This window comes from Elephantulus edwardii, unplaced genomic scaffold, assembly GCF_000299155.1.
Source record: "Elephantulus edwardii isolate Elephantulus edwardi_28Jun2011 unplaced genomic scaffold, EleEdw1.0 scaffold00139, whole genome shotgun sequence".
Taxonomy (NCBI): Eukaryota; Metazoa; Chordata; class Mammalia; order Macroscelidea; family Macroscelididae; genus Elephantulus; species Elephantulus edwardii.
In genome coordinates, this window is record NW_006399889.1 from 2,579,189 (window position 1) to 2,605,871 (window position 26,683).

Below are 26,683 nucleotides of genomic sequence, written 5' to 3' on the forward strand. Positions count from 1 at the left end.
CTTAGCTACTTCCTGCTGAAAAGGGACGCTGTGGGTTTCAGGGTGAAGATCTTCTCTCACTACTCTAAAGGGCCCCTTTGGCAGTAGGAAACACATAGACCATTATGGAGATTGATTTTGGAATTTAGATGTACGGTATGTACAGGCTTAACTCTATGTTATTTACATGCATAGAATCAACCTCATCACACCCTGTTTACCTGTGTGTAATGTATATCATTTGCTTCCTCCTCCTCATTATTAACCAGTTCTGAGTGAAATTCAAACACCTCATGGCTGCTGAGCACTAGTGCTTTCCCTGCTTTGAAGTCGGCTTTCCTTCTTTCCACATCTTGCTCAAGTTTGTCAACCTTTTCTTGTCTTTTCCTTTTTGTCCATGGAAGAAAAGATTCTAGAGTGATTTTGGTAACATTGGGACTTAGAGCAGAACACTCTCTCTCAATGAGATCTTCTAATGAAATTTCACCTTCTTTCTTTTTCTCTTGTTTCAACACAAATCCAGGAGGTAGGGCATGCCAATACATGCACATTTCACCCTCTCCAAGGCATTCCCCAAACCAGCCGTACTTGTTGTTTTCAATAGCTCCAAGGAAATGCTTACACACTGTTTGAGGTTTGTGGGCTTTCTTTTCCGCCTCACCGTGCTTCTTGCTCACTACTGCTTCCAGCTTTTTCTCATCCCAATTACTCATCATATCTTTTTCATGTTCTTCATCTCTTGCATCAATGTAAACACTTCACATTTTTGCATTTTCTCTCCAAAGTCAAGTCATGAGAAAATTTACAGTCACATCCTTTGTTTAGTAAACTGCCCTTGTTTGAAGAACACCAGTACTATGGCTTTGAGATCTTCACCTTTTTTTTTCTGAGCAGCAATTACAAGTTTGAACAATTCATTTAGCTCTTGCAACTTTTTCTTTTTGTCAACTTTCTTCCATTTCTTCTCGGCTTCACTTTGTGCTGCCTGGTGTGGATTTTGTTGACCAGCTTTAACTTGACAAATGACAGCTTTGATGAACTTCTGCTGCTTTATTCCTTTCTTACTCTTACTCTTTTTCTTTTTTTTTCCCCCTTTTTTTATCTTCAATGATATTCTCCTTTTTCTGCTCCACATTTTTGCTGCCCCGGACCTGAGCCTGTTTCTTGGGGGCATTGTGGAGATAGGTGGCACTGGCCAGACCTGAACACGGTAAGACATCATCAGGGACTCTGGTCCCACTGCAGGAGGAGGAAGACTTGGGCCTCAGTACACCACCACATATTTTTGAGCGTTGCACTGCAATTCTTAATACTAGGAAACAGCTCACATGGATAAAAATCTAGGAGACTCAAGTTTGGTTAGCAAAATAAAGAAACATCCTTCTCAGCTAATAAACATGCGTTTTATTAAATTATTATCAGCATCAGGTCACAGGGGAATGATTTTACCTGTGTTGGAAATAAATATGAAAAAAAATTCCTCCTTTTAAAACCCATGGAATATTACTGGCATGGGAAATTTGTCCAGTTTTCTCAAATTCATATGTTATAACAAATGTCGCTGAAAGTTGCTTTCAAAATTATGTTTCTGTAAAGGTTCTGAATTAATATTTTTCCAAAGGACATATAAACTATTAAAATGCCCCATACACAGCAACTAAGCACAGTAAATAATTTCATGCTTCACAAGACACAACAGGTTGCTATATAATGAAAACAGGAGAGATTTTTTTTTATAATTCATTATTTTATTGAGAAAGCCAAGAGAAAGTCTCTTGGGATGCCAAAAATATGCCAAAAATATCCAAATAAAGTTGTTTCACAGATGAAAGGACTTTCCCCTTTGAACCAACGATTCTGTTTACTTTTTTATTGCTCTACATTCCAGAATGATGAAATAACGTGGTCCTTGGCTTTCTTCCAAATGTATTTATTACTTCTTTTTAAATCACCCATCCCCAAATTTTCTCCCTAACTGGTAAAAGTTGAAAAGTGCTGTAACAATCTGTAGAGAGAAGGATGTTTGGAATCCTCTTGACTCGAGGGCTCTCAGCATAGAATAAACAAGCATCTGTCTTCAATCGTATAAACTATGCTCTATTTAGGGAAAAGAAGCTGTGATCATTAGACTCTTGTGTTTCTTCTCTTCACTACAAGTCTACGATTTGCTGAATTTGTTCTTTTTCCTCAGCAAAGCTATAATAACATGACAACAGCCTGACTGTAGTAGATTTTGCTGTCTGGCAGGCACTTACTTTGTCTGGTAAGAGTCCCTCTTTGAAACCATCCCTTTCTAATCTCAATGCACAATTATTGTTTGCCTTCGAGTGAGTTGAGATGAATAGGTCATGAAGATGGACTAGTCCTCAAGATGTATGAGTCATCAAGAATCAACCCATAGCTGACCCTCCAGCAGGTTTTCAGAAGCAGTAAATCACATGAAAGGTGTTTGCCCGTCCTTCTTCTACAGAGCAGCCGGTGGATTTGAATCCTATGCCTTTGAGATTGCAGCGCAGCTGCTTACCATTAGACCACCAGAGCTCCCTCAAGGCAATAGTTACTGAGTCAAGGATACAGTTGAGCCATAAATCCAACTACATCTGAAGCAAGCCTGCTATAGCTGCCACTTAGTTAGACCTGGATTCATCTTGACTTCATACACAACTTAATGAATTATTCTAATTCAACTCATTAATTGGTTATAAGTTTTGCCATTGTTATGAACAGAATGATGACCTAGTGGGTAAGGTGTTGTACTGTCAACCCAAAGGCACATGGTTCGAGTCCACCAGCTACTCCAGCAGGAAAAGACAGACAAGCTTTTTAAGAGGATTTACAGTACCTAAAAATCCACTGAAGGGTCAGGTATGAGTCAGTTCCAACTTGACGGCAATGAGAGTTTTGTCTTCAAGTCAATTTCTGTCAAGTGTTCAACTACTTCTAACACGATGGTTCTAAGTGATAACATCAACTGAAGCACCTCACTGTCAGAGGAGAGACCCGGGGGAGTAGTGCATATGTAGTTGCACTACTAAACCAAAGATGGTGCCTTTCCGGCACTTCAAAACCACCCACAGCTCCAGGGAAAAGAGATGAGCAATCTCCTTTAGTGCAGTTTACAGCCTTGGAACCCAGTGGAGAGAGTCAGCTCTGAGTCTGTTCCAAGCACACAGCAATGAGTGAATGAGTGAGAGTAGGAAGCCAGAAATTAAGTGTATTCACCCTGGCATCTGTACCTCCCACACTAATGTGGCTTTCACTGTGCTACTTAAATGAAATGCAGCTGTGAAGATGTGTGTTGTCCTCAAGTCTGCCAGACAATGACGCTTTTCATCTTTTTCCTCAGACTAAGCTCAGGTTGTTTGACTGCGAGGCAGTCACTACCTGAATTCTCACACCTCAGGAGTTCTAGATAAATATTTGGTAGAAATAAGCTACTTTTCCTAGGATTTGTCTGACTAAATAGCAGTTTAAAAACACATATGTGAAAAATATACATATGTAAATTTTGAAAACATTAACAACATAAAGTTTACTGACATACTTCCAGTCATTTTAATTTGGCCTCATATTTTTGCAACACTGACAGTTGGAGTAAAGTTCTGTGAAGGCATGTTTAGAAACAAGCAGGCTGTTTGCTTGGGAAAGAACTATAATCTCCAACCAGAAGCAAGAAGGGCTGGTTTCGTTTGTCTCCACCAGATGCAACAAGTCTGTGACTGATTCGTAGCAATAACTTCCTCCCTTTGAAAATTGGGCCCCGACTATAACCCATTACTTCCCAGGAAAGTAAAATTTTAAATAATTATTTCCCTATTACAAACATCTTAAGAGCTACCAATTTGTCTCTATCATGAATTATACTACCAAGAACACAATTACATTTACAGCTTTCTCCTTTCTCCCCCAATTTAAAATTATTTTGGCTTAAATTTCCAAGGGTTGGATTCTGGATAAAAGGATGAGTTAGGTTTTTCGGCTTTTGATGCAGGCCATGAACTTTCCAGGAAATATTTCTGCAAACTCTGACTGCACATAGAACCTCCTGAGTGAGACCATTTCCTCAGATCCCTCTCCTGTAGTTGCTTTTGGTTGTCATCGTGTCTATTCTGACTGGTAGCAACCTCTAAGCACAGAGTAGAATTACTCCATGGAGTATTCAGAAGCAGAACATCAGGCCTGGCTTCTGAGGCACCTGTGGATGGATGGGAACTTCCAACTTTCCCTTTAACAGTCAAGTGTTCCACTCTTTGGGCCACCGAGGGACTGCTAGAATTACCCTGCAATCTTCTAATTTCACATATTTATGAATATGGAACATCTCCATATGAAGGTAATTTTAGAAACGGTTACGTAACACCCAGAGAACTCTGGTGGAACGGTCTGTAGCGAGTTGTGCTGATAATCCGAAGGCTGTATCTCTCTGGAAGATGGAATCCACCAGCAGCTTCAACGGAAAAAAGATGGGTAATCTCCTCTGCTGTGATTTACAGTGTGTGAATCCCGACGGAGGGTCAGCTGTGAGTCAGTTCTGACGCAATGGCTGCGAGTACTTGGATACCCACCTACTGTCTCCTAGGACCTGACCTAAAGTACTTCATTGCAGTGCCACACTAATGATAAGCTTACTCTTCCATAGGATCACACATAACTAAGTCCTGTTTATTCCACTAAATGACTGGTTCGTTCTTTCCTTTCTCAAGCTTTATTCCGTTCTCTTAACAGATACTTGCTAAACATTCATTGAGTGAGTTTAACTGTTTCCTATTTTATATCTCTGCTCAAGGTCCAACCTAGTATCACATCCCACAATAAATATTCAAATATTATCCCACCTTGTAACATAGGTCTGGCAGCAGAACCTCCAGGTTGGGTTTCTTTGAGTAGCTCCTATGTCCATCCAAACCTCTAGACCATTTTAACTTTAGACTATAATATTAGCTTGAGTATTTACAATACATTGGATATAGGGAGCTCTGGTGACCTAGGGGGTAAGAGATTGTACTGCCAACCCAAAGACAAGCAGTTTGAATCTGCCAGCTGCTCCTCAGAAGAAATAAGAACAATCTCCTCTTCACAGCCTCTGAAAGCCTACGGAAGGGTCAGTTATGAGTCGGCTCTGACTGGAAGACATGAAACAATAACAATATGATAAATCCCGTTTTACACATGGAAAAATAGAGAATTCTCAGAGAATTGAGTAATGCACCCTGTTGTGGATGCTGTTATGTGCTACATGGACAGTCTTAAAGGACACAAAACGCTATTATGATAGCCTATTAAGGCAGGAAATGCTCTTCACAGACAGTCTCAGTTGTCAGCCACTTAGGGGATATACACTTATGTGTTGATATGAAGCCAGAGATGCCCAGTTTCATCAGCTCATTTCAGGACAGCTCTCAAAGACTATCCTAGCTCCGGAGCTCTCAGAGAGTGGAGAGGGCATGAGTTGGCAAAGGCTTTCATTGAGATGTCATTACAGCTTGAATCCTCACTCTCTCCAATCCTATTTCCTTCCCTTCTGTCATGATTCAGGTTGTGTGTCAACTTGGTTGCCCAGCATGATCTGTTCTGGTAATTGTAATGTAGCCATTCCCTTAAAGGTTGTGTGTAGTGTAAACATTTCCTTGATGGGATTGGCTATTAGCAGCCAATGGTTGAAGGTAAGTTTCATTCAGTGTGGATTACATTAAATATTTAAGGAAATATGGCGGACTTGACTTGCTGTTTGCTCCATCTCAACCCTGCCTCTGGCTTGTAACCACTTTAGTTCCTTTAATTTGAGCCAGTGGCCTGCTTTGCCTGTCAACGTTAGATTTGTCAGCCTGCAGACCCCTGGGACTTGCCTGCCTACACAAGCACATGAACAATTTCCTTTAGGTAATTGTATATATAAAAATCATTTCTATCATGTTGGAACCACGTTGAGCCAAGGAATTTCCAAGAAAACTGTAGGCTACCAACAAAGACGAATCCTCTCTCAGAGTTGATGCTCTGACTCAGAATTCTGGTTTCTAAAACATGTGAGATTGTAAATTGTTGTATTTTAAAATTCCATGTGTGTGGTATTTACAGGATCATTGCTAAATAACTAAAATAACGAAATAACTAAAATAACATCCTTTTGAAATTGTTGTAGAGATTAAACAAGGTGATTGTTATAAAAATACTAAACTTATTGTTATTTACCATTGAGTCAGAGTTGACCCATAGCTGACCCTCCAACGGGTTTACAGATACAGTTAATTACATGGGAGAAGATTGCCCATCCTTCTCCCATGGAGCAGCTGGTAGTCTTGAACCATGAGCCTTCAGGATTACAGAGCTTCTAGTCACTCTTGGCACTTGGACACCAGAGCTCCCATTACTACACTAGTCACTATTAATGTAGCTGCCTATTATCCTTACATTTCCTTCTGACAAATGCCATTCCCTGGCCACAGGCACTGACTGAGCCAACTCCAAGGAAGTTAACTTAATCCAGGCCAGTCACAGTGGCCTAGCAGGGCACTTTTAGGAGGAAGAGATATTGGTAGAACTCTCACAATACTAAAGGTCTTTGCATATAACATTTGAGTTGATGATAGTCCTAGCGTATGAGATTAGTTAAAATTTTCCAGGCCTGGATCACGTGCTCATTACAAGAGCCCCAGGAATAGTTAGGGGTGCTGTGCTGGGACGCCTCAGCAGCATCATGTGGCATGGGGCAACATAGTTCCCAGATGGAAGGAAAGCTGTGTTCCAAGGCAGGGGAAATGGACTATCTTATTCACAGTATATAGAACACAAGAGTTTACTCATTGGTAACCTGACTTATGTTCTAATCAAAACCACAAAAGCCTATTGCTTGGGTGGTTTCTAGCTTGTATCAGGAGCATTATATATGCCATGTGTCATATGGAATGATATTAAAAAAAACAACAGTTAACAGCATGTATGGCCTACTGTAACACCAGCTAATCAAAACAGGGAGGGGAGTCAACTTGAGGTCCCCAAAATGCAAGCACTAACACTTTTCTTCTTGGAGCATGCAGAGCTCAGCATTCTGCGGGATGGAGTAGTAAAGGCTATGCATGCCACTTAAATGTTGAGGAGTAGCTATTTGTCGACGGATATAAAAGAGTTTTGATATTTTAACACCCAATCTCTTCTTATTGCTGCATACACTCTGGGTGTTTTTCATCCTGAACCTCATCTTAGTAACTACACTCCTGGAGTGCAGGCATACCCTAGATGCACACTGTAGTATGCTAGAGGAATTCACAATTTTCTGGAACATCACAGTTTTTCCAAAGATTGGAGGGAGGAAAATATTATTTCTACATTAAAGCACATCTGGCTACATCATGAAGCAAACATAAACATTTAGGATAAACATGAAATGTCAACTAAGCTAGGCTCTCAAATTCCTGACAAAAAGGATATTCTTACAGCAAAGGCTGAAAAGTATTGTCAAAGAACCTGCAATGTGGATATTTGTGTCTCCTTGCAGGAGGTCAAGTGTTCTCGGCCACTAAGTGAAAGGTTGGCAGTTCAAATCCACCCAGAAGTTCCTCAAAAAGGCCCATAATCTACTTTCAAAACATCACCCATGAAAACCTGTACATAGCACAATGCTACTATCACATACCAGAAGTTTCCATGAGTTGAAATTAACTCTATGGTGACTGATTTAGTTGATTTTGACATAGGTAAAGCATGGGAAGGTTGAATGCTCTGCCTAAGGGCACATGCTTTCAAGTAGAGCAAAAACACATACCAACAATCCAGTGCATAACATGCTGGGTTGCTAATGGAAAGGTTAGTGGTTCCAATGCACCAGTTGATCCACAGAAGAAAGATAAGCCATCTCCTCCCATAAAGATTTATAGCCTCATAAACAAGAGTTGTCACCAGTCTGAAATAACATTAGTGGGTTTTTTGAAGACCTGGTCTCAAAGTCTCCGCTCTCTCAGCCACGTCAGGCTGCTCTCTTTAACAATTGTTAAAGAACTATTCTCAAAGAACAGTTGTTCTTGCAGGTTTTATTTCATTTCCTTTATAAATTTAAACTTAAGTATAAGGAAAAGCTAGTAATTGAATATCTATACTTAGTAAAAGGACTAACCAAAAAGAATGCTGAATTCATACATAGTATGAATTTTACAAAAGAATAAGTAGTTGTTCCTCACAGCTGAGGAAGTCAGACCTTCGTGAGTTTCAAGGTTTAGAGATTCTCCAGGCCAAAAAAACCACAGGAACAAAACATTTGTCACGTGGTGGAAATGTCAGAACCAGAGTTTAGGAAAGTTTGACACAGTCTTTATGACTGTAACTCAACCAGCTAGTCCAAAATTCAAAGTTACATAAAGATTGCAGAAATGTCTAAATTAAAACAGACTCTGACAGGGAGTCTAACTAGTAGAGAATTTAGGTATTGAGATTGGTTGGCTATATTGATTCAGCAGGATTATTAGATATCCTGTACGTTGATCTATGAAGTCCCTGAGTGGTGTGAAAAGTTCACATACCCTGCTTCTCAGCGGAAGTTTGGAGACCCAAGTCCACACAGAGGGACCTCTGAAGAAAGATCTGGTGATGTAACTCCCTGGAACAGCTCTTGAGAACCCTACGGACACCATTTAGAAGCTGGCACACAGGGGGTCACCATGACTCAGAAATGACTCATAAGCAATTATTCTGTTTTAATGTTTTTGGTAGTCTTTGGTAGTAAAGACTATATTCCAGATTGTGAATGAGTGATGAGAGACTCATGAGTCTTCACCTGCTTCTTGTTATTGTTAGGTGCCACCGAGTCAACTTTAACGCATAACGATCCTATGAACAATAAGTTTAAACCTTTCCCTGTCCCTGTCCTGTGCTGCCCTCACAATCTCTGATATGCTCGAGTGCATTGTTATAGTGACTGTGTCCTCCTCTCTCACTGAAGGTCACTCCCTCCTTCACTGACCGTCTACCTTTGCCTCCATAGTGTCTTTCCCAAGGGCTGATACCTCCTGACAACATGATCAAAATATGTGAGACAAATTGTTACCATCTTTGCCTCTGAGGAACAAAACGGTTGCATATTTTTCACAACAGACTGTAGTCCATCCTATGGAATCCTGTGCTGAATCCACAGATAGAGAAATAAGTAAAAATGTTTGTTTCAAATGTTTCTTTCCTAAAAGCCTCTCCTTCTAAAAACCTGTTGTCTACACTGAAGCTCCAGGAAGCAATGCATGCGTGTTAGGTGGACTTAGGTATGATGGGGTAGACTGTTACATATTGCTAGAAGACAGAGCTTGGTTTAAGAGAAAATTTTCAAACAAGATTTTATAAATACATTTCATGTGAGAGAATGAGCTTTTGCACTAATAGTAATTTTTTGGAAACATTTATTACATAAATTATGTATTGTGATTTGAATGAAAATTTACAAAGAAAAATTTTTTATGTTTAATCATTTTTACCCGTTCTGTTTGATAACATTAACTACAATGCTCGCAATGCAATGCCACTTTCCCCATTTCCTTTCTGTGATTCTCATTTCCATTCTATCCTTCTATCCTACTCCTTCCTGCCTTCTGGACTTTATTCTTGGCAAACGCTGCTCTTTTGACCTTATATGGATGTCTGTTGTAAAGAGTGAGTGCCTCCCTTGTGTCACTGGTCACCTTATAGCCCTGACTATTGTTGGACTGAAAGTTACATCAGGAGGGTGAGTTTTGTTTCTGATTTTCAAGGTAACTAAGGACAATGTCCTAACCTGTAGGGAGTCGTGCTGCTAACCCGCAGGTCAAGCCTCTCTGGTACTATGAGTCTAGTAGTAGCAACTCCTCAGGATAAAGATGGCCAAGCTCTTCCCATGCAATTTACAGTCTCAGAAACACAACAGAGAGACAACTGCAAGCCAGTTCCAGCTTAGCAACAATGAACTAGACAAGTACTTTTAAAGGAGTTCCATCACTCTCTATCACACCAGTAAGCCTCACTTGTTTGTGTATGTGTACATGTCCTTGAGTTTTCTTTCACATTTCTTCTTATTCTATCTAGAATTTTCTACTGTGATCCTAGACAGCTTTGGTTTCTGGGCATGGTCTAGTTATTCTCGTTTGAAAGTCTAAGAAGTTGAGGTTCATGTAGTCCATTGAGTCCATTTGACCAGTTCTTTAATGCACTTTTTCCTTTCTTCCCTCTTCTTTCATCTAGACAGGAAGAAACAAATTTCTGTACCTTAGCTGGCTGCTCTCAAGATTTTAAGATTTTAGTCACGACTCCTCATGGCACCATTTTTTAGTTTGTCTCAATGGTGGTCCCTGCAATAAGCAATACACTTCATTACCTCACAATTTATAAAGTGCTTTCCAATGCATTAGATTATTTGACTCCTTCATTAATTTTGTCAGGTGGGCAGAGTACATACCTGTTGTTTCTGGAGATTATTATTGCATTCTGGGTTCCATACTCTACTCAGTCTCATTAGCTGAACATATTTCAGCCACGGCATTTGTGGAAGCTGAAATTATGTCCGTGCACAGAAGTTAAACCCCCAGATAATGACACTCAACAACTATTTTGGTTTCCAGTAGAACATTCCAGAATCTCAGTGGTGTTTTTTTCCTGGTGAACCTAAAGTTTTCTAGTTTTAGTGGGTCAGCGGGAGAGGGGGAAGATGACCCTAAGCCAGTTAGAGTAACACAATGGTTCCCACAATAGGCTCAAACATATCTGCTATTATGAAGTTTCTGTCTGTTGCGGATAGGATCAAAAAGTATTGGAAAAGACTTGAATTTACCTAACAACAAGCTCAGCTGAAACTGTGTGAAAGATGCTTAGACATGAAGTCTAGTCTCGAAATTTTTTCTTGGAGTTCAAATTCACATAAAGTATCACTTATAAATTGCCCAAATGAATTTAAAATGCCTGAATTCCTCCTGAAAATAAATACTAAGCTGAGTTTCTCAATGCCATGTGAAAAAAAGGAGCCAGAGAGAAACTGCCCAGCCCTCTCCCAGGCACCCCCTCACCCCTGCCCCCACGCGGTACAGATGATCCTGCCCAAGAATACCTCTTAAAGCAGAATAATAAGCAATACCATGATTTGAATATAACTGTACCAGCATTTTTAATTACAGTAGTAGTAAGTCTTAAAACTAATTTCTTTTCAGGAATTTCCCACATGAAAGCTTTATGGTCAAAGATTTTGGTAGAGCCTGCTAGGGATGAGTTGTGATTCCCCTGGGCCAATATTTAATTCCATTTGTTCATCTTACGTTACTAATAAAAATATTGTTTGCTTGCATTAAAAATAATTTAGAAAGGCAGTGTCACTTAATGAAAAAAATGAGAGCCAGAAGACACATGTTTGAATCCAACAGAAATATGTGAACTTGTCCAAGCTCATGTTTCCTGAGTTCCCTTGCCCCTCAGATAATGGAGAGATAGCAATAGCCCTCCCAACCTCAGGGCGAAGCTTCCAGATCAAGCAAGGGAGGACGTGTTACAGGCATCCTGAGCTCTCTAGAATAACGGAAGGTTCAACATCCTCACTATTTGGGTAGAGAGCCTTATAAAGGTCTTTTGCTGCAGTTAGGATCCAAATGTCAATTCAACACAATGAATAGACACAAGAACCTTGTACACAGTAGGTAGTCCATAAATATTTTTTATTTGTGAACTAAGCTCATTGTAGAGATAGTTTCAAGTCTATAAGAAATACCCAGGAAAACTCCACAAGGGAAGAAGGGGGCGGGGTGGCGGATAATAGTGGGAAATGCAACCCAATGGTTGGTTTCTATCATTTTCATTACCTTTCTTCCAAGTGAGTGCTTGTTGGTCCGATTCTTACTCCTGGATTGAGCCTAATGGACAGTTAAGTAGAGTAACTTCCCCATGTGCGCGTGCACACACACATACAACAGAACAAAATACCAAAAGTAAGTCTAGGGAAGAGATTGTATAGTTCAACCCTTGAAGCATGCTGTCAATGCCTCTTATCTTTATAAAGGTACTATGTGTTTCAGCATTTATATCTTCAGATCTTCCAAAAGGGAAGAGCTACAACTAGGAACTTGAGTGTTAATTTAAGCAGTGCCCAAGGTTCCTCTTTAAGGAATTCATAAACAGTTTAATTTTTCCAGATGTTGTCCCATGCTCTGACCACCCCTCTCCACCCACACCTTCCTTCTGGTTTCAGTGCTTCCCACAGTCACCCCTAACATGTTCCAGCTGTTTAACTGTGCCAACACACTCTTACCTCTCTCTGTTGACCTTAACCTGTCTACTCTTCTAATGGAGAATAGGTCTTTACTTAAGACGAGTTGATGCATAAATTTAATCTAAAAAACCAAAGGGAGTCATTACTGTGGTCTAATGGAAAGCATCCATTCACTGCAAGCAAAACCGTTGTTGCTGCTGTTGTGTGCTGCCCAGTGGGAACTGACAAATAGCTGATCCTCCAGTGGGTTTTCAAAGGCAGTAAATCCTACAAGAGGAGATTGTCGATCCCTCTCCTGCAGAGCAGCTAATGAACCACTCAAAACTAGTTGTACACAAAATAAAAGTAACTGAGTACATATGTCACAGATTAACATGTTTCTTCAAAATACATGTATATAATAACATAATGTATTGAAGCTATGTATTGACCTTCTGTGATTCTCATAAACCAAATAGTTGTAGGAGGATTACAGGTGGAATGCAACTCTCCCTAATCCCATCACAACCCTAATAGGATGTAAGGGGAGCTCTCCAATGGTGTGGCCAGTAATAGCTTTCACCTCAATAGAGATAAAATAGGAGGAAAGCAACCCACCAGATGAAGAGAAGTTGATCCATATTGTGGGTTAGTATTCATTGCTGCAACCTGATGGCTTGCTCTGGACTGAGCTTTGCTTCTGGACACAGACGCTCAAAGTTTCCATACTGAACAGAAGATCTATCAGCAAAAGGGACATCCTTGTTCCCTCAGAGTAGTGGCTTGATTGGGATGGGCAAATCAGAAATAGGCTATCTAAAATGAAAGTATAAGGCACGAGGCAAGTAGCTGGCTCACATGCTTTCACAATTGTAGTTATTAGTAAAATAATTGTAAAATGAAAGTTGCAATTCTTCAAGTACAAAGGTTAATGGCTAGAAAAGCCAGGGGGTGGTATGTGGTCTCGAGGATCATTGTTCAAAATAGTTTTCTTAGTCATTGAATTTGGCGTTGTCACATGGATGGGTGGTGACAAGTGAATGGAGTATATTGGTCTAATCACAATTTAATAGCTAATGTTGCCATTCAGTTGAGTGGATTCAGCAGCAGAAATTGAGAATCTCAACACCAGTAAAAAAAAGTAGAGAATTCATAGTACATGTTCTTTAGGGCCAAAGATTCCTGTGTTGCTCAGACCAAGGTCTACAGGAGCAGCAGCTGCAGCAGAGCCAGAAGCGCGATGTGAGACATCGCTGACCGTGGGACTGCTGCCCCATGGAACTAGAGCCAGAAGTCTTCACCTAAGTTTGCCGGAGGACTGGGGTTGGGGAGGGAGACACCATAATAGGCAGCAGTAGCAGCTTTGTAACGCTGGCCTGAAGCCACAAAGTTTAAGGCCTGCGAGCACATTTCAGAAACTGTCCTGACTGAGCAATTAATTATGCCCTTTTGCCAACCTGAATTTTTAGTCTTGACTTCCCTAATAAATACCATAATCATTAAAAGGGGCAGGGGAAATAAATACTTGCTAGGAATACAGTACATTTTTTTCTGGACCTGGACTTCTGCAAGACAAAACTCTTTTCATATTGAAAAAGGCCAGAACATGTGGATGTCTCCAAGGAATCCTGGGTCTACAGATGGTGAAGGAAACAGCTAACACCCACAACTAACAGAGGGCCTGCTAACCCAACGGGTGTGCTTCTATGGCAGTTTGAATTCAACGTCAGCAGCTCCCTGAGAGAAAGATGGGTAGTTTTCTCTTGTGAGATGTACAGTCTCAGAAAGCTGGTGGAGGGTCAGCTATGAGTTAGAATTGACTTGAAGACAGTGAGTTTGACTTTTTAAAAGAAATTGTAAATGTATGAACTATTTGTTAAAGCGAACCACTTGTGGTATCTCTGTTATAGCAGCATTAGAAAACTAAGACAATCTACCCAGTACTTGTCACGTAAAATAAAACAAAACAAATGAGAGAGAAAAAAAAAAAAGAAAGACAAAATATAATCTTTGCCCTTAAGGTGAACCTGGGCAAGAGAAAACAAAGCCAAACCACATTAGGTGGTGTTGAGTTGATGCTAACTCAAGGTGACCCTGTGTAAGACTAGAATATTAGATTTTCAATGACTGTGATTTTCTGGTTCAAAGCTTAATCGGGTGCCTCCTGCAGGCCCAACTCTGCAGAAATCTCCCTCCTCCACCCACTGAGTGGGAATTCTGTTCCCCTGGCGTGCAAGGCTTCAGTAGTGATAAAGAAAATAACTATGTTATTGAACACTTGTCCTGAGTCAGACAGGAAGTTGGATGCTTTTTTTTTTCATCTTTGCAATCATTGCTATATCTGAGTTGTTTGTTACAGCTGCTATATTAATCTATCTCTCTGTTTACTTATTTATACAGGGAAGTATAAATACATAAATATTCCTCTAACACTGCTATTGATATCTTGGCATATTCACCACCAAGTTTGTGGGGTTTTTTAATTTTTTTTTTACAGAGGTTTTGGATTTCCATTCATTCATTGCCGCAATTTTCTCCCTGCCCACCCCTCCCCACCAGCTTGCTTCCCCCTCTGAAGAGAGAAAAAAAAGAAAAAGAAAAAAAAATTCCTTCATTAGTATACAATTCCCACGTCCCTTCCCCCCACCCCCCACCCCGAGTGCACTTCTCTATGCAACCTTAATTCTGGATTCCTGTGCTAACCATAATACTCAATCATATATCACTTCTAACCTGTTCTTTCCCTCAGTTGGATGCTTTTTGTATAAGGTTGAATTTATTCATTACAACATCCCTATGAAACAGATGTTATTTATTCATTTTGCAGAAGAGAAAATTGAGGCTTCAAATATCCAAAACTTAGTTGGGTGTGGCATTTAAACCCAAGCTTGTGTGTCACTCCTTGTATGCTCTTCACTCCTCCATTCTTCCAAGAATAGACAGTTCACAGCCAAGACCAAAAGAGTTTGGTGAATATGAGAAAAATGATAGGTTTGGAGGCAAATGGCGATCCTGTCATTGTGGTTTACTCTCTGTTATTATATTTGCACACAAAGAAGCAGGCTGAAGAATGAACCTTTCTGGAGCTCTTTTGGGTTCTATGTGATATAATCAGACATCAGCTAACAATTCTTTCTGAGATTAGAAAGATGGGTGAGGGGCAAGCAAAATGAGGTACACCAAAGAAGCGACACAGGCTCCCTTCAAATGGTCCAATAGTTGTTGCTTTGGGGAGACAGTAGAGATTGGGGTATTAATAAGCAGGAGTGGAAGGTGGGAGGTGCATATGAAATTGAAGGTTGCTTTAAGTGTGATTGACCACATTAGGCAAGGGGTGGGGAAGCTTCTACATGCACATGCACTTGCTTTGGGTACAAGTGCAGCCAAGATAGTCATGCAGGAGGGTTTTATGAGCAATACAAATGATCATAAATTTAAAGTATCCCATGAATTTAAAAGAGTTCACATTTAAGATCCATTGACATCCTCATAAAAGGACTACCTTGCTCTTTCCCCCGTCTGTCTAAGGAGCTCATATGTCATGGTTTACACCTGTTGTCCCAGCACAGCCAGTAATGCTGTCCCCCTCCATTCTCACAAGTGTCAGCTTGAATGATGTACTGCCCTTCCAGCTCTGCCAAATGTAATTGATCAACAGAAATGGTTAGGTAGTGAGACTGAGCGTCACAGGCTTCATGTCTGGTTTCAGAGCCCATCTCATCTTTTTTCATGGGCCTGGGTTATTCAATTAACCTCACTGATCCTTTATGTGACAAGTGAGAATAAAACATACACCCAGTGACAGTTATGAACAACAATGAAAGAAGTAGTTTGAGCAGTCATAGATCACAGAACTATAAACAACCTCAAGAGTGCATGTTAAAAAAGTGTGTGTGCAGCACACTGACCATAGCTGTGATGAGGCACCCAAGAATCACAGCTGGGTAGGTAAAGATCTGCTTTCCTGCCATGTTGTAGAGAAAAGTCCTCAGCCATGGAGAACTGCAGCTTGCAGGGACAAAGCTTGGTGACACGATTTTGATCAAGTGGCATTCTGACTACCAGCTAGTCTGGCTCAGCTGTCCACGTTTATAAAAACAAACTACTCAGTGGTCTCAGACCCTGCTTAAGGAAGCTCAGAAAGATGTCTACATCTGTGGGCTTTCTTTTTACTTTACTGGAGAAAGTTTTTATGCACATAGGGATTAAAGGGTGTGTGTGTGTGTACCGTCAAATCAGATCTGACTGGCACAAGAGGAGTTGTCCCTCTTTCTCCAGCAAAGCATCTGGTGGATTTGAACTGCAAGGCCTCTGGGATTGCAGTGCAGCTTCTTGCCGCTAGACCACCAGAGCTCCAAGGGATTAGATTTTTTTTAAAGGTCCCATTTGTCAATCTTTATCTTCTCCAGATTGTGCATTTTGCTATGCTCACCAGCCTATTTCTACCATAGGCCCAAGCTTCTACTTTTGCATTTATTTTATCTTTTGTGATTTTTATGATTTTGGGTTTTACTCCTAGATCTCTCATTTACTTTTGGTTGAGTTTTGTGTATGGTGTGAGATGTGGATCCTGTTTGAGTTTCTGCAGGCAGTTATACAGTTTTGTCAGTGCCTTTTGTTAAAGAAGCTGTCATTTTCCCATTTAATGGGTTTTATTACCTTGTCAAATATCAGTTGACTATAGGTTGATGGGTTGATTTCTGTATTGTTGATTCTACCACATTGATCTATATGTCTGTTGTTAAATCAATACCACGTATTTTTTTTTAATTTTTTAACTTGTTTGATTTAAAATAGCATTACAAATGTATTGCATAATAACAGATAATGGGATTTTTTATCATACTAGTTTATTTATGAAATTTGAATATATTGTTTTTAAAAACAGATTCTTCCAATTTCCCTCATTCCCTCTCCATCAAATGGGAGAATGAGAAATGAGATATCTCCAACTTCACTTCTTTTTTCAAGAGATCATTGCTTATTCTCAATTTCTTTCCTTTCCAAATAAAACTGGAAATTGCATTTTTAAAAATTTCCTTGAGGAATGAATTTGGTGTCTGTAATGGGGTTGTGTTGAACCTGCAGAATGCTTCTGGTAAAACTGTGACCTTCACAATGTTCGATCTTTCTCTCCATGAACAGGGAATATTTTCCCATTTAGCTATGTCTCATTTTTTTTCTTTTAGCAATGTTATATAGTTGCATTTTTTAATAGCAAGTCTCCTCATAAATATTTTCTGTTTCTAGTTAGGTTTATTCCTAAGTATTTCATCTTCTTGTTGGTTATTGTAAATGGTATTGCTTTTATAGTTTCCTTTTCCATACTTTCTTTGTTGTTTTAGAGAAATTCAACTGCTTTCTGTATGTTGATTTTATATCCTGCCACTCTACTAAATTGGTCTACTAGGTCTAACACTTTTATAATTGAATGTAAATTTCTGTGTACACTATCATGTCATCTGCAGCTAAGGGTCTCATAGCCAAAGTTTATATAGTACAGCAAGGCCTCCACAAATAAAAGACTGATAAACCAATCACAAAATGGGCAAAATACATGAAAAGACTCTTCAAAAATAAAAACATCAGATAGCCAAGAAACACATGGGATAATGTTTTAAATCACTAGTAATCAGAGAAATGCAAATCAAAACAACAATGAGAAACAATTTCATGCCAACAGCAGTAGTAAAGTTTAACAAAGCAGCAAACAGTAAATGCTGGAAAAGGTGTGTAGAGATTGGAATTCTTATGCACTGCTAGTCGGATGTAAGAGGTTTAACCACTATGAAAGGTGGTTGTTGTTATGTGCCGTCAAATCGTTTGCAACTCATAGTGACCCTATGTACAACAGCCTTAAACCCCGCTCTATCTTCTGCCAATCGCATTGCCTCTGACCCATCCCAATTACTCCAGTCACTGAATCAATCCACCTCATAGAGGGTCTTCCCCTCCTACGCTGTCCCTCCACCCTCCCAAGCATGATGTCCCTCTTCAAGGACCTGTCCCTCCTTACAACATGTCCAAAGCATGTTAGATAGAGTGCAGTTATCTGATGGGGAAAATGGTCTCTGGATCCAGTCCAAAGGAAAGGACCCTAGGGAAGGGGAGCTTTTCCACTGCACAGGCCTAGAAAGGACTGCTGGCATAGTGAGTTGTCTCCTTCATAAAGAGAATACCATAAGTATTTAACTAAGTAACATCATAAACAACTGTAAACAACATACATAGGCAAAACAGAAAAAGCCTAGTACATACCAAGAAAAACTTCACATAATGTCAAGAAAGCAGCAGGCAACTTCAAACATTGCAAAAAAACATAATAAGTGTCCCCCCCCCAAAAAAAAAGCAAAACATATTGCAGACCCAATGAACAACCCACAGTTAGAGAGCAGAAGAAATATATTGACTCAGAGTCAAATAAACAGCTATGGGAAAAGGTACAAAAGGTGGAATAAAGAAGGAAAAGAATAAATAAAGTGAATATTCCAGAGTTGTTGTTGTTGTTATGTGCCGTCGAGTCGCCTGCGACTCATAGCGACCCTATGTACAACAGCCCTAAACTCCGCTCTGTCCTATGCCAATCGCACTGTCTCTGACACTCCCATCCCGATTACCCCAGTCACTGAATCAATCCATCTCATAGAGGGCCTTCCTCTCCTGCGCCGTCCCTCCACCCTCCCAAGCATGATGTCCCTCTCCAAGGACCGGTCTCTCCTCACTACATGTCCGAAGTAAGTTAGACGGAGCCTCAGAATCCTTGCCTCCAAGGAGCCACCCGGTTTAACCCTCTCCAGGACAAACAAGGAAACAAACAAAAAAAAAAACATTGAAGTGAAGTTATTTGAACAGCTTTATAAGAAAATGGAAATGATGGAAGAAAGAACAGAAGCTATAAACAAACTGAATATTCCAGGGACAAGAAACAGAAAAAAAATATATTTATGTAGAGAAACAAAAACAACTACTAAAGAAATTGCAAAAGATGGAAAAAGAATTGATACTATAGATTATAAAGTAGAAGAAGAAAAATCAACACAAGATGGAGAGGGTACAGGCAGCACATTACTGTCATAAACAAAAATGCATGAACATACATACAATTCAGAATATCAAGATAGAAATATCAGAGTTTCCAATATGTTGTTCTTGTTGTTATGTGCCATCGAGTGACCTGTGACTCATAGTGACCCTATGTACAACAGCCGTAAACTGTGCTCTATCCTGTACCAATCTTATTGTCTCTGATAGACCTACCCCCCCATTACCTTAGTCACTGAATGAACTAATCTTATTGAGGGTCATCTTCTTTTGCACTGTTCTTCCACCATCCCAAGCATGATGTCCCTCTCCAAGGATTGGTCCTGCCTTGTAACATGTCCAAAGTAGGTCAGAGAAAGCTTCAGAATCCTTGCCTCCAAGGAGGGTCTCACCCTCTCTAGGATGAACCTGTTTGTTCTCCTTTCAGTTCAAAGTATACTCAATACTCTTCTCCAGCACCACAGGTCAAAGACATCAATTCTCCTTCTATGATCCCTAGTCATTGTCCAGCTTTCTGTCTATGGCCTGGATCAGGCATGCCTTGGTCTCTAGATTGATGTCATTGTTTTTCAGTACTCTGGATAGGTTTCTGACAGCAGACTTTCCTAATGCAATTTGTCTTTTCTTGATTTGTGGAGCCAAGCAAACTGAAGCTGTTAACAATCTCAATCTCTTCACCATGTATCATGATGATGCTAATCACCCCAGTGGTGAGAATCTTTATTTTCTTGAAGTTGAGCTTCAATTTATATTTTAGACTGCAGTCCTAGATCTTCTGCAGCAAGCACTTCAGGTCTTCTTCAGTTTCAGCAAGCAGATTCTGTCATCTGCATAACACAGATTGTTGATGAGTCTTCCTCCAATTTTGATGCCACATTTCTTCTCATAGAGCCCAGTCTCTTGGATAATCTGTTCTGCATATAGATTGAAAAGATAAGGAGATAGGACAAATCCCTGGTTGTACACCTTTCCAAATTTTGAACCATTCAGTTGCTAGAGGGTTAAAAAAAGCAGAACAGAAGAGATGTGACAGAAAGTCAGTGAGCTGAAAGACCAATGGGAACATAATAAAAAAGAAAACAGAAGACAGAAGGAAAATTAAAAAAAAAAACAAACATTAGACTAATGTAAGATGACATCAAAAGGAACAATATACACATGACTGGAATCCTAGAACACAAGGGGAGCAGGGAAAGCACTGAGACTTGTGGAAGTGGCAAGAGAAAAAACTTCCCAGGCATGAAGAATGAGGAAATTCATTTCAAGAAGCTCAGCAAAACCCAAGCAGACTAGAACCACCCCCACCCCCACAATCAAGATATATCATAGTCAAATTCTCCAAAGATAAGGATAAAATACTAAAAGCAACATGAGAAAACAAAGAGACTCCTACAAAGGAGAACCAGTAAGACTAAATTCTGATTTCTCAGTAGAAACCACGTGAGCAAGAAGACAATGGACTGCCATATACAGAAGATTGAAAGTAAACAATTGCTAGCTGAGGATCCTGTACCCAGCAAAACTATTCATCAAATATGGAGAAGAAATTAGGTCATTTGCAGAAAAACAAGAACTAAAGAAATTGGTGAAAACAAGACCAAATCTACAAAAATTCTAAGGAAGTCTTTGACACAGAGACACTAAAGCAAATTGGATGGACAGTAGTAACTAGAAATAACATAAAAAGAAACATAGCAAGATGACAGTGATAAAACCTGGTATACCAATAATTACACTTAATTTGTATGGACTAAATACACCAGTTAAGAGAAAAAGACAGCCTATTTAATAAAAAAGCAAAGTCTATCAATATGCTCCCTATAAGAGAAACTCAAAAGAAATGTGGGAAAAGATAGACTAAAAATCAAAGACTGGGGGGCGGGGGCGGGGAAGCCAAGCAAATGGCACCCACAAAAAAGCAGGACTGGCAATACTAATCTCTGATAAAATAAGACTTCAAGACAAAAATCACCATAAAAGGTAAGGAAGGACCCTATATAATGATCAAAGGAACAATAGATGAAGAAGACATAAACTTGACCTACAACTGCACACCAAATGATAGACCTGCAAAATACACAAAACAGGGGTTAATACACTTGAAGAAAGAAAATGTGCAACAATGAATGAATAGAAATTCAATTTCTTTCTAAACTTTCATTAAAATATCAATTAAAAAATATAGCACCACAATAGTTGTAGGAGACTTTAACATACTACTCTCACCAAAGGGTAGACCACTAAAAACAAACAAAAAGCAAATCCAAACATCTTAACAAAGATGCAGAAGATCTAACTATACAATAAGTCAAATGGAGCTTGTGGATGTATTCAGAGTACTGCACTCAACCACAAACCAATTTACTTTCTTCTCAGGTGCACATAGTACATACTCCAAAATCGATCACATATTAGGACACAAAGCAAGCCTCAACAAATTAAAAAATTATATTAAATCATCATAATACTTTGAAGTAATAAAAAATATCTTCTCCTGTGTCGATTTTTCAATTTGGATTGTTGACCTTTATCTTGTTGTAGTTCTCAACTATTTTATAAATTTTAGATAAAAGTCCCTTTTCAGACATGCCATTACTAACTCTTTTTCCCCAGTCTGTGGCTTCCATTTTTACCCTGTTGGAGAAATTTTTGGATGTGTATAGGGATTTGATTCTTAGAAGGTTCCATTCATCTATTTCATCTTCTTCTGGCTGTTGATTGTTCAAGATGCTTGGAAGACTGTTTATATTGTGAATTAGTATTTCTAGAGTTCTTCCAAGCTTTTCTTTAAGGAAGTTTATAGTCTACAATAAGATAAACAATCCAACTGAAAAATGGGCACAGGATATGAGCAGACACTTCATCAAAGACGACACTCAGATGGCCAACAAATACATGAAAAAATGTTCAAAATCTCTAGCTCTAAGAGATGTAAATCAAAACAACTATGAGATATCATCTCATCCCAGTAAGAATAGCAAAATTACAAAGTAGTAAACAATAAATGCTGGTGAGGTTGCAGAGAAACTGGAACACTTATTCACTGTTGGTGGGAGTGTAAAATGTTACAACCACTATGGAAGGCTGTATGGCGCCCTCTCAAAAAGTTGCAAATAGAAATACCATTTGACCCAGTAATGCCTCTACTGGGAATATACCCTAAAGAAACCATGCCTGTCACCCAGGCAGATATATGCACATTCATGTTTATTGCAGCTTTGTTCACAATAGCAAAGAGTTGGAAACAACCTAAGTGTCCATCAATAAATAAATGGATAGAGAAGCTCTGGTATATTCACACAATGGAATACTGTGCTGCATTGAAAACCAAGGAACTCATGCAATATTATTCAAAATGGGTGAGCCTGGAGGACATTATGCTGAGTGAAATATCTCAGTCAAAAAAGAACAAATACTCCATAGTGCCCCTGTTGTAGAATGGGACTGACATCGGGCTTAGGGTGAGACTGAGAAAAATTGGATAAATTATGTAGACTGCATTGAAACAAAAGAGGGAGAGAACAGTGATATGTGATTGGGTATTATGGTCATGACAAGAGTCCAGAATGAAGCCTGCATAGTGGAGTATACTTGGGGTGGGGAATTTTGAAACTCCATCTGATATACTTTGGGCATGTTGCCAGAAGGGATCAGTCCTTGAACATGGATATCATGATTAGAAAGACAGAGGGGCAAGACAAGAGAGGAAGACCGTGGATGAGGTGGATTGACTCATTGACTGGGGTAACGGGAGTAGGTGTGTCAGAAACAATGAAATTGGCTCAGGATAGAGCTGAGTTCAGGGCTGTGGTACAAAGGGTCACTATGAATTCCAAGTGACTCGACGGCATGTAACAACAACAATATACCTGGAAGAAAATAGAACCAAGACACAAACAGAGATCTATATACTGATATTCATAGCAGCAGTATTCACAATAAGAAGAAAATGGAAACAACCCAAATGCCATCAACATACAAATGGATTGAGTAATTGTGGTTCACTCACATGATGGAATACTACACTCACAAGCAGTGATTTTGAAAAATATTATATAACATGGGAGAGCCTGGAGAGCCTTATGTTGAAGTGAACTAACTCAGTCTTATAAGGACAAATACTTGTGAAATGCCATAATTGTGAAAAAGAGGCATTACTACTAAGATGTGTACAAAATTCCAAATTCCCCAAAGGGGGAAATGGAGGGAGGAGGGGTTCTGAGGGTGGAGAGGAGGGAGAAATGTTGAGGTTGCAGAGTTTGTTGGGCAGAGTGAAGGGGTGAAAGAATTAAGAAAGATCTAGTGGGGACTTGAAAATATGGCATAATGGTGGGCATGGATCAATGGTGATTAATTTTAGAAAACACAATGTAAGTGAATGATCATATGAAATACAATTTGAGTAGAGGAAAGTGTGAAACACAAAGTATAAGAATTTTGTATGCAAACTAATATAAAATAAAAATATTTTTTAAAAAAATTTATATGAATGTATAAAACACAAAGTTCATGTATAAAACATATATGATAATAAGCAAATCATAAAATTTTTTTTAAAAAAAGAAAGATGGCTAGCATGATTCAGCAGCTGCCTCTGCTCATGGATGGCACCTACCATATCATTATCTTGACCTCACAGGGAAGCACAGGACAGGACCAATCCTGAGTGCCTGCAGGCTGTGCTGAGGTTCTGTGGCTGGGCTGGAGTTTTGTTGCTCTAGAATGTTTCTGAAACTGGCAGTTCGCAGTTCTTCTTACCCTGAACCACCCATGTTCCCAATACCCACAACTCCAGCCAGGCCTAAACAATATTGTCCAGGTTGCTGTTGTTATGTAAAATTGAGTTGCCTGCAACTCATAATGACATTATGTACAACAGCTCTGAAGCCTGCCCTGTCCTAAGTCAGTGTCACTGACTCTGACACACCTACCCCCACTGTCTTAGTTAATTTATAAATCCATCTCCTCTGGGGTCTTCCTCTCCTACGATGCCCTTTCACCTTTCCAAGCATGATGTCCTTCTGCAAGGACAGGTCCCTCCTGGCCATGTGCCCACGGTATGTGAAACAGAGCTTCAAAATGCTAGCCCCCAAGGAGAAACATGGTTTTGCCCTCTCCAAGATGTTGTTGATTGCCGAGTTGAGTACGACTCAGGTGACCCTATGAGCAGAAGTCCTGAAGCCCCTCTACAACTATTGACATTTTTCAAAGTTCATAGAGTTTCTGGAGGCATGTTGTATAGGAAGTGTATGCCATTCCTGCTTTCAAACCTGTCATAGTATGTTATTGCTGTTATGTGCCATTGAGTTGCCTATGATGCATAGTAACACATCAACCCTGCATTGCCCTAGTTACTGTATCAATCCATCTCATCTGGGGTATTCCTCTCCTGCACTGTCAATCAATCCTTCCGAGCATGATGTCCTTCTCCAAGGACCGATCTCTCCTGGCCATATGCCCAAATCAAGTGAGGCAGAGCTTAAAAATCCTAGCCTCCAAGGAGATAGAACTGTTTGTTTTCTTGGTGGCTCATGATATGTTCAAGACTCTTTTCCAGCACTGCAACTCAAAGGCATGATTTTCTCTTCTGTCAACCTTAGTCATTATCCAGCTCTCCAAAGCATAGCAAGTAATTGCGAAAACCATAGCCTGGATCAGATGTACCTTAGTCTCTAGACTGACATCGTCACTTCTCATAACTCTGGAAAGGTCCCTGGAAAGTCTGGAAAGCAGACTTCCCTAAGGCAATTCATCTTTTGATGTCCTGACTGCCAAAACTGTTGATTGTGGAGCTGAGCAAGCTGTAATTGTTAATCTTGGTCTCTTTTCCATCCATCATGGTGCTGCAAATTGACCCAGTGGTGAGAATCTTTATCTTCTTGATGTTAAGCTTCAATCTATATTGAAGGCTACAGTCCTTGATATTCTATAGCAAGCACTTCAGGTCCTCCTCACTTTCAGCAAGCAAAGTTGTATCATCTGCATAACGCAGGTTGTTGATGAGTCTTCCTCCTCCAATCTTGATATCACATTCCTCCTCATAAAGCCAAATCTTCCAAATGATCTGTTCTGCATATAGATTGAAAAGGCATGGAGATAGGATGCATCCCTGACTCACTCACTCCCTTATTTTGAACCATGCAGTGTTTCCCTGCCCTTTTCTGAGGACTGCTTCCTGGCCCAACTATAGGTTTCACATAAACACAATCAAGTGTTCTAGGACTTTCATTCTGCTCAAGGTTAATCACAACTTTTTATGATCCACACAGTCAGATGCCTTTGCATAGTCAGTGAAACACAGATAGATATCCTTCAGGTACTCTTTTCTTTCTGCCAAGATTCATCTGACATTGGCAATAATGTCTGAAATGCCACTGCTTCTTCTTAACCCAGCTTGTATTTCTGGGAGTTCGCTGGCAAAGTTCCAGTCATTTCTGGATAATCTTCAGCAGGATTTTGCCTGCATGTGATATGAGTAATAGTGTATGATAATTACCACACTCTGGGATCACCTTTTTTTGGAATAGAAATATGAAAAGTTGAAACCTTGGGTCCTTAGGTGGTACTTTTAGTTTGTGCCTGACTACTAATCTTAGAAACTCTAGTGGCCTAACCATAAGAAATTGTGATCTGTGGAAGATAGAGGAACAATTTCATCCTGTGCAATTTACAGCCTCTGAAAACCCACAGGAAGGTCAGCTATGAGGCCGTTCCAATTTGTAAGTCAGTAATGAGAAAATGTGAGCAAGAGACTGTTGTAAATGTGAGTAAATTAATTCCTCTCTGATGTGCCTCGGAAGAAAGGCCTGATGATCTGGTTTTGTAGATTATAGCCAAGAAAACCCTGTGCTGCGGTTCTACCTTGTTACGTGGAGTTCCTATGAGTTGAATCAGCTTAGTGGTACTGAATTTGTTTTGTGTTTTTTTAGTGGGAGAAAAGGGTAGAGAAGATTGGGGGGTGGGAGGAATCACCAAAATGCATGATGTTCTACCCAAAGTCTAGAAAGGGGGCCAATCTCATTCCCAGGCTTCTGGCTATGGACTTAAGGATATAGTTATCTTTGTCCTTTCTTTTTTTTTTTTTCTTTCTACATTAAGCTATTCTAAATTGTTAATCAAATTCCATCATTGGCCATTATTACATGACAAAATTAACTTTTTTTAAATGATTTTGCTTTCTGTGTACAAATCATCATTATTGAAGTAATAGTAATAAAAAAATACTAGGCAAAGAGCTTTATTAACCTTTGTTTCAAATTTTATTCCCAGGCTTCTTCAGCTTATTTAGCCGCAAAGAATGAATTATATTTAAGCAGAAACGGAAAAGAGCTGAAATGTCCAAAAGGCTTAAAAATATGAGAGATCTAGATTTTATCAGATCCATAAACAAAACAATTTTTAAAAGCTGTCGTTCTACAACCAGAAGAAGATAAAATAGATAAATGGGACCTTCTAAGAATCAAATCCCTATGCACATCCAAAAAC

The 26,683-nt window shown here is 39.6% G+C and overlaps 1 protein-coding gene across 1 annotated transcript in view; it reads right to left on the minus strand.

Annotated features, from left to right (window-relative positions):
* The window catches only part of LOC102845342 (involucrin-like), a 382,191-nt gene that overhangs the window by 223,640 nt on the left and 131,868 nt on the right, over positions 1-26,683 (minus strand). The window lies entirely within an intron of this gene.